Consider the following 10,516-nt stretch of genomic DNA (forward strand, 5'->3'; position numbering starts at 1 on the left):
CAGTGCTAGCTGTGCCACTAGAGATCCTGGTTCGATTCCAGGCTCTGTCCCAGCCGGCCGCGACCGGGAGACCCATGGGGCGGCGCACAATTGGCCCAGCGTCGTCCAGGGGAGGGGAGGGTTTGGCCGGCAGGGATGTTCTTATCCCATCGCGCACTAGCGACTCCTGTGGCGGACCGGGCGCAGGTGTACGGTGTTTCCACCGGGACATTAAGCGGGCACTGTGGGTTGTGTATCGGAGGACGCACGGCTCTCAACCTTTGCCTCTCCCGTGTCTGTCCAATTGGATACCACGAAATTGGGGAGAAAAAGGGGGTAAAATACCAACAAAAAAAAGTTACATTATGTTAGAGTTTGAAGAGCGAGGTAAAAGGCAGTGTGTGAGGTCATACAGACTTTTTCCACATTTTGTACATTTCTTGTACAAAGTGGGATTACAATTGATTTAAAATAATCTGTAATGTCAAAGTGGAAGAAGAATTCTAACATTTGTATTAAAAAAAAGAATGACTAATAAAAACACAAATATATCTTGATTACATAAGTGTTCAGCCCCGAGTCAATACATCAATCACCTTTGGCAGCAATTACAGCTGTGTGTCTTTCTGGGTATATCTCTAAGAACTTTGCACACCTGGATTATACAATGTTTGCACATTATTCTTTTTACAATGCTTCAAGCTCTGTCAAGTTAGTTGTTGATCATTGCTAGACAGCCATTTTCAAGGCTTGCCATAGATTCTTCAAGCCGATTTAAGTCAAAACGTCTTGGTAAGCAACTCCAGTGTATATTTGGCCTTGAGTTTTAGGTTATTGTCCTGCTGAATGGCGAATTTGTCTCCCAGTGTCTGTATGAAAGCAAACAACCAGGTTTTCTAAGATGTTGCCTGTGCTTAGCTCTATTCCATTTCTTTTCATCCTAAAAAACTCCCTAGTTCTTGCCAATGACAAGCATACCCATAACATGTTGCAGCCACCATCATGCTTGAAAATATGAAGAGTGGTACTCAGTGATGTGTTGTTGTGTTGGATTTGTCCCAAATATAATGTTTTGTATTCAGGACAAAAAGTGTATTTCTTTGCCACATCTTTTGCAGTCTGTACATGATTCCTTCTTTTCGCTCTGTTAATTTGGTTAGTGTTGTGGAGTAACTACAATGTTGTTGATCCATCGGTTTTCTCCTATCACAGCCATTAAACTAACTGTTTTAAAGTCCCCATTGGCCTCATGGTGAAATTCCTGAGCGGTTTCCTTCCTCTCTGGCAACTGAGTTAGGAAGGACGCCTGTATCTTTGTAGTGACTGGGTGTATTGATACACCATCCAAAGTGTAATTAATAACTTCATCATGCTCAAAGGGATATTTAATGTCTGCTTTTTTTAATTCTTACCCATCTACCAATAGGTAACCTTCTTTGCGAGGCATTGGTAAATCTCCCTGGTCTTTGTGGTTGAATCTGTGATTGAAATTCACTGCTCGACTGAGGGACCTTACAGATAATTGTATGTATGTGTGGGGTACAAAGATGAGGTAGTTATTCAAAACACTATTATTGCAACTTATTATGTGATTTGTTAAGCACATTTTTACTCCTGAACTTATTTAGGCTTGCCATAACAAAGCGGTTGAATACTTATTGACTCAAGACATTTCAGCTTTTCATTTGTAATTAATTTGTAAAAATGTCTAAAAACATAATTCCACTTTGACATTATGGAGTATTGTGTGTAGGCCAGTGACACAAAATCTCAATTTAATCAATTTTAAATTCCGGCTGTAACAAAATATAGAAAAAGTCAAGGGGTGAGTACTTTCTGAAGGCACTGTAGCTAGCTAGCCATAGTTAAGAGAAGTGGCATGACATTTGGTTTTGTTTAAACTCAGCGATCTGATTCAGAGAGCCCTCTTTGAACACTGGCTGGCTGGGTCGTTGTTAGGGAGTTCTGGGAAAGAGCTTTGGTTTGAGGTTGGAGAGGAGAGGAGGCCAATGTCATGCAGAGCGAAACCGGCACTAGGCCAAACACAGGAACAGGAAATTAAGCACACGGACTGAGACGAGAGGGTCGGATAGGCTATACACACAGCGTGCATACAAACACACACACACACACACACACAAATAGTTTATACATACACACACACACAGGGAGGAGATGAATGCTGTGCCCTTCAATCAGGCCAGTGATTTAAGTAATCAGAGCCCTGTAGGGTTTCTTTCCACATGATGTCTGGATACAGCCATGACTAATTATTACTGAGACTGAATGAGGCCCTGATATAGAACACTGATGTAGGATGCATCCTAAATGCTATCCTATTCCCTATTTAAAGCACTACTTTTGACGAGGGTCCATAGGGCTCTGGTCAACAGTAGTGCACCATGTAGGGAATAGGGTACTATTTAGGATGCATCCTATATCAGAGTGTACTACATCAGGGCCTCCCACAGCCTCCCACATGTTGGATGAGGTTTTAATGTAGACTGGTCTGAGAGCAGCCAGTAACGTTTAGAAATACTCCATTAGCATGGATGAGGCCATAATGTAGATGGATTTATAAGTACAAACACATTAGATGAGTCAATATATGGACTGAACTGAGTGCAGTGTGCAGTGCTAGGGGATCGGCAGAGGTGTGTGTCAGTGACTGTTAATGGTGGTGGCTGATATTCCTTCCCTGCTCCAGGAATATATCCATTATCTACACCCCCCTGTTACCTACCCATGGACTATTCCATTATCTACACCCCCCTGTTACCTACCCATGGACTATTCCATTTGCTACATATCACTGTGTTACCTACCTATGGGCAGCTACAATATCTCTACATTGTTCTTACATGCCCTTGCTATTTTTACCTAGAAGAGACATTAACTTTCACGCCTGCTGATCACTGACCCCTGCATAACACTGGTCCTGGGCAAAACACACACACACACCTGCATAACAGACTGTGTGAGAAAACACCAGTGACGTGTGAAATAGAAACAGCCTCCAGTCCAAAGACCAACAGCCACTGTGCTCCAGCTAGCTCCTCACTACGCTTGCATCCCAAATGGCACCCTGTTCCCTTCATAGAGCACTACTACCCATGAGGCCCTGGTCAAAAGTAGTGCACTAAAAAGGGAATAGGGTGCCATTTGAGACGCGTCCTATGCTGTGGAGCTGTTGTGTGACACAGTGATATACTGGCAGTTAAATACCAGAGAGAGAGAGAGAGAAGAGAGAGTAAGGAGAGAGAGGAGAGAGTAAGAGGAGAAGAGAGAGAGAGAGAGAGAGAGAGAGAGAGAGAGAGAGAGACAGAGAAGAGAGAGAGAGAGAGAGAGAGAGAGAGAGAGAGAGAGAGAGAGAGAGAGAGAGAGCTCAGCAGGTAACAGCTTTTACAGCAGTGTTCAGCATCCACCACCCTGGAGAGTTTGTCCCTCTCAGTCCAGCATCAGCAAATCGTATTCAATTTACCAACTAATCATCAAGATGTTGATGATCCATCTAAATTAGTTGTGTTAGTGCTGGGCTGGAACAAAGCCTGCACCTCTTGCAGCTCTCCAGGATTTGGTTTGAGTCTCTTCTAGAGCCTCAAAGCCTGTGAGCAAGCAGCAGAGAGAGAGACAAGAGAGGTACTCCCACAGCTGAACAGATGCTCACACAGCAGGTTTACAGTCTGTTAGGGGACGTCACAGACAGAATAGATAATGGCAGAGACACAGACAGTGTGTAAAGAAGTCACTCAGCAAGTTGACTTCACTTCATAAAAGCCAGCAACCACGACTAATGGCTTAGCCTACACTGTGTTAGAACAACTGGAGCTACGCTAGTCTACTAGCCTAGCCTACACTGTGTTAGAACAACTGGAGCTACGCTAGTCTACTAGCCTAGCCTACACTGTGTTAGAACAACTGGAGCTACGCTAGTCTACTAGCCTAGCCTACACTGTGTTAGAACAACTGGAGCTACGCTAGTCTACTAGCCTAGCCTACACTGTGTTAGAACAACTGGAGCTACGCTAGTCTACTAGCTAGCTACACTGTGTAAGAACAACTGGAGCTACGCTAGTCTACTAGCCTAGCCTACACTGTGTTAGAACAACTGGAGCTACGCTAGTCTGCTAGCCTAGCCTACACGTGTTAGAACAACTGGAGCTACGCTAGTCTACTAGCCTAGCCTACACTGTGTTAGAACAACTGGAGCTACGATCTACTAGCCTAGCCTACCTGTGTTAGAACAACTGGGGCTACGCTAGTCTACTAGCCTAGCCTACACTGTGTTAGAACAACTGAGCTACGCTAGTCTACTAGCCTAGCCTACACTGAGTCGCTCTGGATAAAGCGTCTGCAAGAAAGTGTTAGAACAACTGGAGCTACGCTAGTCTACTAGCCTAGCCTACACTGTGTTAGAACAACTGGAGCTACGCTAGTCTACTAGCCTAGCCTACACTGTGTTAGAACAACTGGAGCTACGCTAGTCTACTAGCCTAGCCTACACTGTGTTAGAACAACTGGAGCTACGCTAGTCTACTAGCCTAGCCTACACTGTGTTAGTACAACTGGAGCTATGCTAGTCTACTAGCCTAGCCTACACTGTGTTAGAACAACTGGAGCTATGCTAACCTGTTAAACCGGTTTTCCTGGAGCTATACTACACTGTGTGTGTATGTAGGGGATGTGAGAAACTTACTCCTCAGCCTGAAGTGTCCCCACTTGCGCCACCGAATAGCTAGTTTTTTGTGTGACTGGTAAGACGCGTCGGGAGGGCGGTCACGTGTGCCAGCAAAGCAGAGGTCTGGGTTGGAGCCTCGGTGTGAGACGAATCAGGAGGAAGTGGTACTCTCTAAGCAAGCAGGGTGACGTCCTTTACATGAACATACAGGAGGCTTACCCAAGGATATCTGGTGAGCTTGGAATAACATAGAGACACGGTGTGTGTGTGTGTGACCTGTCGTGACCCCTCCACCTCCTGCCAGGCAGGTTATGGTGACCTTCATCTCCAGCTGTTGCATGGTACCATCTCTCACACACACGTCCTCCCCCAATGTCTCCACGCACAACATCCAGCAACACACACACACACACAACACTGCATGCCTACTTTATAATGAATGTCCCCGCTTACACTGAAAACAGGAGGGGAATACCCTGTACCCTCTAGCTAACAGAGTGTTACTTTAGCCCTGTCTAACATAGTGTTACCCTGTACCATGTGTAGAGCCTGTACCCTGTGAAAGTGTGTTACCCTGTGCCCTGTGTAACAGTGTGTTACCCCTGTACCCTGTGTAACAGTGTGTTACCCTGTACCCTGTGTAACAGTGTGTTACCCTGTACCCTGTGTAACAGTGTGTTACCCTGTACCCTGTGTAACAGTGTGTTACCCTGTACCCTGTGTAACAGTGTGTTACCCTGTACCCTGTGTAACAGTGTGTTACCCTGTACCCTGTGTAACAGTGTGTTACCCTGTACCCTGTGTAACAGTGTGTTACCCTGTGTAACAGTGTGTTACCCTGTACCCTGTGTAACAGTGTGTTACCCTGTACCCTGTGTAACAGTGTGTTTACCCTGTACCCTGTGTAACAGTGTGTTTACCCTGTACCCTGTGTAACAGTGTGTTACCCTGTACCCTGTGTAACAGTGTGTTACCCTGTACCCTGTGTAACAGTGTGTTACCCTGTACCCTGTGTAACAGTGTGTTACCCTGTACCCTGTGTAACAGTGTGTTACCCTGTACCCTGTGTAACAGTGTGTTACCCTCTACCCTTTCTAAGAGCTAAAGGCTTTTGGCACGCAGCAGCAGCGGGGACTTCAGAGTTAGCACTACTTTAGTGCTCATAATTAAAACTAAACCCCCGCGTGAGGAATGTTTGAGGATTAACGAGCGCAATACACCGTGTTCATGGGGGAGAGAGAGAAAGATGAAATTCCAGCACCAACAGAACGCAGGAGGATTAAAACAGTGGAGAGCTCTTGTTCAATATCACCAACACAGACAACACACAACAGGTCCCCAGCAGGTAGGCTAAGCTGCTTTAGTCAGTCCCTCCCTCGAAAACCTGGACACTACGGTGAGCGGCTGACAAAATAATAAAACACACACACTTGGCGGCTCTCATATATCAGCCATCTGTCAGTGTGTGTGTGTGTGTGTGTGTGTGTGTACCTGCATTTCTCCACTGCACATTTAAAACACAAAGCTTTGATTTTGTCATCTGATTTCTCCCCTACCGGAGACTTGATGTAGCTCAGAGTATAAACAAACGATTCCGCTCTTCCTTCACTCTGCGGGATGAAAGACAGTGTTGTTCTACTCTGCTCTTATCTTCCTGTTCATTCGCAGCACCATCCAACCGTCTCTCTACTGCTCCCTTCAACCAGCACCATCCAACCGTCTCTCTACTGCTCCCTTCAACCAGCACCATCCAACCGTCTCTCTACTGCTCCCTTCAACCAGCACCATCCAACCGTCTCTCTACTGCTCCCTTCAACCAGCACCATCCAACCGTCTCTCTACTGCTCCCTTCAACCAGCACCATCCAACCGTCTCTCTACTGCTCCCTTCAACCAGCACCATCCAACCGTCTCTCTACTGCTCCCTTCTACCAGCACCATCCAACCGTCTCTCTACTGCTCCCTTCAACCAGCACCATCCAACCGTCTCTCTACTGCTCCCTTCTACCAGCACCATCCAACCGTCTCTACTGCTCCCTTCAACCAGCACCATCCAACCGTCTCTCTACTGCTCCCTTCAACCAGCGCCATCCAACCGTCTCTCTACTGCTCCCTTCTACCAGGGCCATCCAACCGTCTCTCTACTGCTCCCTTCAACCAGCACCATCCAACCGTCTCTCTACTGCTCCCTTCAACCAGCTCCATCCAACCGTCTCTCTACTGCTCCCTTCAACCAGCACCATCCAACCGTCTCTCTACTGCTCCCTTCAACCAGCACCATCCAACCGTCTCTCTACTGCTCCCTTCAACCAGCACCATCCAACCGTCTCTCTACTGCTCCCTTCAACCAGCACCATCCAACCGTCTCTCTACTGCTCCCTTCAACCAGCACCATCCAACCGTCTCTCTACTGCTCCCTTCTACCAGGGCTGGGGAGCCAGAGCAGAGTATGAAGCACAGCTTTGAAGAGGTCAGATGGGAAGCACTTGACTAACATTACCAGAGTCTTAAATAGAAAACAGCACAACCTCTGCTCTGCCCTGCCTGACATTCTTCCAGACCACAGGGAGATTTAACACTGCATGTTTTCTGCTCCAAACATCCGGACAAACACAAACAAGAAGGGAAGAGAACCTTGCAAAACTTGCCGTGGACATTAGCTAGTCAACACAACTCTGTGCATACGGATATAGAAGACAGAACAGACAGGGAGCAGAGAACTCTACTCTCCATATGGATATAGAAGACAGAACAGACAGGGAGCAGAGAACTCTACTCTCCATATGGATATAGAAGACAGAACAGACAGGGAGCAGAGAACTCTACTCTCCATATGGATATAGAAGACAGAACAGACAGGAGCAGAGAACTCTACTCTCCATATGGATATGAAGACAGAACAGACAGGGAGCAGAGAACTCTACTCTCCATATGGATATAGAAGACAGAACAGACAGGGAGCAGAGAACTCTACTCTCCATATGGATATAGAAGACAGAACAGACAGGGAGCAGGAGAACTCTACTCTCTATGGATATAGAAGATAGAACAACAGGGAGCAGAGAACTCTACTCTCCATATGGATATAGAAGACAGAACAGACAGGAGCAGAGAACTCCTACTCTCCATATGGATATAGAAGACAGAACAGACAGGAGCAGAGAACTCTACTCTCCATATGGATATAGAAGACAGAACAGACAGGGAGTGCAGGAACTCTACTCTCACATGGATATAGAAGACAGAACAGACAGGGAGCAGAGAACTCTACTCTCCAGATGGATATAGAAGACAGAACAGACAGGGAGCAGAGAACTCTACTCTCCATATGGATATAGAAGACAGAACAGACAGGGAGCAGAGAACTCTACTCTCCCATATGGTAGAAGACAGAACAGACAGGGAGCAGAGAACTCTACTCTCATATGGATATAGAAGACAGAACAGACAGGGAGCAGAGAACTCTACTCTCCATATGGATATAGAAGACAGAACAGACAGGGAGCAGAGAACTCTACTCTCCATATGGATATAGAAGACAGAACAGACAGGGAGCAGAGAACTCTACTCTCCATACGGATATAGAAGACAGAACAGACAGGAGCAGAGAACTCTACTCTCCATATGGATATAGAAGACAGAACAGACAGGGAGCAGAGAACTCTACTCTCCATATGGATATAGAAGACAGAACAGACAGGGAGCAGAGAACTCTACTCTCCATATGGATATAGAGACATACTGTCTCCAAGTCCTCTGCCTGGAGAGGCCTACAACATACTGTCTCTAAAGGTGTCTCGCATACTCCCTTAAAAAGACCTTTGCTTGAAAAACGCCTTAGCCAGTATACACTTCCTCAAAATAGTCCGAATGAACCGAAGATCAAGAAATCTGTCATTAATTGTGACTTTTTTGCCCAGTAGATCTTAGATGTTTGGTTCAGTATTTCTCAAGTAAAACAATGTGTATGAAAACGAGTCGTCTCTCATTGAATGACAACAAACACTTTACTGAAGAATCCCTACTGTTGACCAATCACAGACGAAAGGCGTAGATGTCGGCTACCGAACTTCAGCTTGTCTCCAGAAATAAATGTACACAAACAGCCGTAAAAAACGGCACAAAATATCGTCATAATATATGCAGAACCGGTTTTGGATGGGAAGCATGTGAACCCCTTAAGTCCTCTGTCTGAAGAGGCCTACAGCATACTGTCTGCGTGTGTGAACCCCTTAAGTCCTCTGTCTGAAGAGGCCTACAGCATACTGTCTGCGTGTGTGAACCCCTTAAGTCCTCTGTCTGAAGAGGCCTACAGCATACTGTCTGCGTGTGTGAACCCCTTAAGTCCTCTGTCTGAAGAGGCCTACAGCATACTGTCTGCGTGTGTGAACCCCTTAAGTCCTCTGTCTGAAGAGGCCTACAGCATACTGTCTGCGGGAACCCCTTAAGTCCTCTGTCTGAAGAGGCCTACAGCATACTGTCTGCGTGTGTGAACCCCTTAAGTCCTCTGTCTGAAGAGGCCTACAGCATACTGTCTGCGTATGTGAACCCCTTAAGTCCTCTGTCTGAAGAGGCCTACAGCATACTGTCGCATGTGTGAACCCCCTAAGTCCTCTGTCTGAAGAGGCCTTAGCAGCATACTGTCTGCGTGTGTAAACCCCTTAAGTCCTCTGTCTGAAGAGGCCTACAGCATACTGTCTGGCGTGTGTGAACCCCTTAAGTCCTCTGTCTGAAGAGGCCTACAGGCATACTGTCTGGCGTGGTGTGAACCCCTTAAGTCCCTCTGTCTGGAAGAGGCCTGGGAGGCATACTGTCTGCGTGTGTGAACCCCGTTAAGTCCTCTGTCAGAAGAGGCCTACAGCATACTGTCTGCGTGTGAGAACCCCCTTAAGTCCTCTGTCTGAAGAGGCCTACAGCATACTGTCTGCGTGTGTGAACCCCTTAAGTCCTCTGTCTGAAGAGGCCTACAGCTACTGTCTGCGTGTGAACCCCTTAAGTCCTCTGTCTGAAGAGGCCTACAGCATACTGTCTGCGTGTGTGTGAACCCCTTTTAAGTCCTCTGTCTGAAGAGGCCTACAGCATACTGTCTGCGTGTGTGACCCTTAAGTCTCTCTGTCTGAAGAGGCCTACAGCATACTGTCTGCGTGGTGTGAACCCCCTTAAGTCCTCTGTCTGAAGAGGCCTACAGCATACTGTCTGCTGTGTGAACCCCTTAAGTCCTCTGTCTGAAGAGACCTACAGCATACTGTCTGCGTGTGTGAACCCGTTAAGTCCTCTGTCTGAAGAGGCCTACAGCATACTGTCTGCGTGTGTGAACCCCTTAAGTCCTCTGTCTGAAGAGGCCTACAGCATACTGTCTGCGTGTGTGAACCCCCTTAAGTCCTCTGTCTGAAGAGGCCTACAGCATACTGTCTGCGTGTGCTTGAACCCCCCTTAAGTCCTCTGTCTGAAGAGGCCTACAGCATACTGTCTACGTGTGTGAACCGTTAAGTCCTCTGTCTGAAGAGGCCTACAGCATACTGTCTGCGTGTGTGAACCCCCTTAAGTCCTCTGTCTGAAGAGGCCTACAGCATACTGTCTGCGTGTGTGAACCCCTTAAGTCCTCTGTCTGAAGAGGCCTACAGCATACTGTCTGCGTGTGTGAACCCCTTAAGTCCTCTGTCTGAAGAGGCCTACAGCATACTGTCTGCGTGTGTGTGTTGGGTGAGTTGGGGGGTTGACAACAGCAGAAGAGGCTGTGCCCTACAGGTGTGAGAGGGGGTGTGATCTCACCTCAGACCCAGTGTTGACACACACCGGGACACCTGCTGACAACACACACACACACACCTAAACAAACCCCAGGCCGGTGAGGTCACAC

This window comes from Coregonus clupeaformis, unplaced genomic scaffold (genome assembly GCF_020615455.1).
Source record: "Coregonus clupeaformis isolate EN_2021a unplaced genomic scaffold, ASM2061545v1 scaf1234, whole genome shotgun sequence".
Lineage (NCBI taxonomy): Eukaryota > Metazoa > Chordata > Actinopteri > Salmoniformes > Salmonidae > Coregonus > Coregonus clupeaformis.